The sequence below is a fragment of the Chrysochloris asiatica genome, unplaced genomic scaffold, assembly GCF_000296735.1.
Source record: "Chrysochloris asiatica unplaced genomic scaffold, ChrAsi1.0 scaffold00213, whole genome shotgun sequence".
Taxonomy (NCBI): domain Eukaryota; kingdom Metazoa; phylum Chordata; class Mammalia; order Afrosoricida; family Chrysochloridae; genus Chrysochloris; species Chrysochloris asiatica.
This window is the reverse complement of record NW_006408731.1, coordinates 2154263-2157740: the sequence shown is the minus strand read 5'-3', so window position 1 is coordinate 2157740 and position 3478 is coordinate 2154263. Positions and strand designations below refer to the sequence as shown.

The 3478-nt window shown below is 39.4% G+C and overlaps 2 non-coding genes across 2 annotated transcripts; both read right to left on the bottom strand.

Annotated features, from left to right (window-relative positions):
• Nucleotides 1-848: 848 nt before the first annotated feature.
• Nucleotides 849-920, bottom strand: TRNAM-CAU. The gene has a single exon. It is a non-coding gene; the product is annotated as a tRNA-Met (tRNA).
• A 394-nt stretch (nucleotides 921-1314) lies between these two features.
• Nucleotides 1315-1385, bottom strand: TRNAG-GCC. Its single transcript has one exon. It is a non-coding gene; the product is annotated as a tRNA-Gly (tRNA).
• Nucleotides 1386-3478: the final 2093 nt, after the last annotated feature.

Sequence of the window (3478 nt, the reverse complement as noted above, 5' to 3'; positions counted from 1 at the left end):
GCTTACCAGCTGTTCCTTGGAAACCCTATACAGGGTCGCTATGGGTCGGAATTGACTCGACGGCACTTAACAACAACAACAACAACATATATATATGGAGCTCTGGTAGCGTAGTAGTTACAAAGTGGTTATGTAGTGGTTTTACATATATATAACATATATTATATATTTATTACATATCATATATTGCATATATAATATTTATTATATATGTTATATGTGATATATATATATACACAGCCATGGACTGCCAAAGGAACCAACAGATCTGTGTTGGAAAAAGTGCAGCCAGAGTGCTCCTTGGAGGCCAAGATGGCCAAACTTCATCTCTCATACTTCGGACATATAGTGATTAAGTGCTAAGGAGGAAAAGGGAGCAGGAGCCAAAGATTGAAAGATTGTTGGGAGAGTTGCAATATTAAATAGTTGCAATTGCCTTCAAGTGAATCGCTAAAAGTGAACTTACCTATGTATAAACTTTTGAATTCTTAACATATTCTTGTCTATAATATAGTAGTAAGCAGAAATGGAGGTCTTTCAGCTGAGGTGTTTTATAAAAATTCTCTACTCTCTAATTCTTTAATTAGAAGTTGGTTTTAGATTTGTGCATTATCTTAATTCTAAAATTTACCTGGGAGGGAAAAACCTGTATTGGAAGCTGTGGTTTGATGAATTTGTAAAACTGGTGAATATTTTTCAAATGCTACCAATATAAGGAGGCTTCAAAAAAGTTGGTGGAAAAATAGAATTTAAAATCAATTTTTAATTATATTATTCTACCGAATTTTTGAAGCCCTCTCGTATTTACTTATTGAAATTAGGAGACAAAAAAAAAAAAAAATCACCATTAGCAGAGGATGGTTTCGATCCATCGACCTCTGGGTTATGGGCCCAGCACGCTTCCGCTGCGCCACTCTGCTGGACACGTGTGTAAGTGCCACAAGCAATTCCTTTATTATAATATCATTCTGACGGTAGCTGTTTTAGCATAATTCTCTTTCCAATGAAATTTTTTGGACTCAAAGGTCACTAGTTATATTCATGATTCACATAAGAGAATGAGTTCAAAGCACAAACATTTATTCCACATATTCTGCATTCGATCAGATTCTTCACCGCCTCCTGCCAAGCAGCTTGCCTGCCTCTTTTATCTAGCATAAGGCACAGCGCAGACAATTGCAGGTCTTAATTATGTAGTTACAAAAAGTATGAATAACTAACAAAAAGGTAATCGCGAAGATACGCGATCTTTACAACGCTGCGTATTAAAGATGATTTCGTAGAAAGATAAAGCTGAATCTAAAAATAGAAGACTGCATTGGCCGGGAATCGAACCCGGGCCTCCCGCGTGGCAGGCGAGAATTCTACCACTGAACCACCAATGCTCTCATGGAGAAAGGGACCTGCTAACTCTAGGAATAGGTCTCTTTTTCCTGTTAATTTGCACCAATATAATTTCTTTTTTTAAAAGAACTATTTAAGTAGCTTTTTTGCTTTTATTGAATACAACTTTGCAGAGTTCTGCCTCAGTTTTTTTTTTTTTTAAAGGAAAATCTTATCTGTTGAATGTGGAATTGATGTAAACCTTCACTCAATTCACAATTAAAAGTTTAAAAATAAAAAGAGATAATCTTTCACAAGGTCAAAGCGTGCCTCTGCGCTGCTGGAGGCAGGCGAGTGGCGCAGCCGGTTACCGGGAGCGTCTCCGTGGCGTGGAAGCACAGCTCCGTGATCCACCGGCCCCCTCGCCTGCTTCAGCCTCCTCTTTGCCACCGCAGTAGCGGGGCGCTCAGAATTCAGTTGAGGACCTCTAAGGCTTTGGATTACTTGCAGGATGCTTAATACCTTAGATTGTTTAGAAAGCGGAAAATATTTTTGACTGTGGGAAGGCTTTTCGAAATGTAGGCTCTAGAGAGAAAGGTGGAAGAGGGGAAGGAGCCAGATGGGAAGAAGAAGGGCACGACAAAGGGAGAGAACCTACCGGTGGTGGAGGGTAGGAAGGTGCGGGAAGGTTGAAGACTGGGAGGTGAAAAGGAATGGGGAAGGGAGAAAGAAGAGAGTAACGGTGGGGAAGGGGGAACTTGAGGTTCTTGCATTGCTTCTAACTGGTCACCCCAGAGAAAAAGGAAGTGGATAAGGGATCTAGGTTTGCCTTGTGCTTTGGTAACCATGTTATGGAAGTGGCACTAGAATCCCCTTTCATTGGAATCCTGCTCAAAGGTCTCATTACCAATAACAGCTCATGACGATCCCATGCGTTACAGTCGGGAAATGCTCCATAACATTTATTTGGCTGTCATCTAAAGCAGATCGCCAGACCTTTCTTCCACTGCTCACTGGGTGAGTTTGACCTTCTAGAAGCTGAGGGTAAACCGTTTGCACCACTCAGGGACTTTCACATTAAAGGATTATATATTTATTTATTTATAATTTTATTTTATTTTATTTAAAGTAAATATAAATCACCACCTCCAGCCAGCTTGCCTGCCTCTTTCACCTAGCACAAGGCACAGGCAATTGCAGGTCTTTATAATGTAGTCACAAAAAGTATGAATAACAGCAACAAAATAGTAATCGGGAAGGTACGCGATCTTTAAAACTCTGCGTTTTAAAATAAAAAAGAACCCATGCTTAAAACATTTTACTCATAAATGAAGTATTGGTGAAGTATCATTACCAATTATTGCTTCCGAGAACTGGAAACATTTATAAATAAGGAATATTAAGATGTGTAAATAAGGACACAACTTTTTAGTTTGGGGGGGCTGTTAGTTTGCATGTCTGTAGACACGAATTGTTTTGCACTAAAATCCATTATCTACACTTCAGTTGTTGGTAAGTGCCTTTGAGTCATTTCAGACTCATAGCGACCATGTATAGGGTTCCTGAGGAATTTAGAGTTGTAAAACAGCTCCCACAGTATTTAGAGTCAGATGACACAGAAGATGTGCTATAGTTTTCCTTTGAAGCACAAAACATCCTTTACAGTCCTTTTCTTTTTAAAGGAGCTTGCTTTTTAAAGAGATTGTACCCTAAATCAGTCAGAAGGGCAAACTCTGAAGTTAAACATGCTTTTAAGAGCTAACTATATTGTTCAGTGTCATATGTGCTGGTTTGAGGATTCTGACCATCGTTAAAGAGTATAGTGAGTACCTAGCATGTGCGTTCACAGATCCCTACAAGAAGCTAAGGTAAAATGTGGAACTTGTGTATACATATACGTTTGCAGTATATTTCAGGACTTAGGTTTAGAGAAAGAGTTCCCGATCCAGTAGTTTTGGTGTCTTGGTGCTCCCTTGTTTAAGTTGGAAGTATCCCATGCTGTTCATTCATTAATTCTCATTCCTAACCACCGGGAGAATTGATGCCTTTGAGTTATGGTATTGGAGGAGAATATTGAAAGTGCCATGGGCTGCCAAAAGAACCAATAGATCTGTTTTGGAAGAAGTGCAGCCAGAGTGCTCCTTAGAGGCCAGGA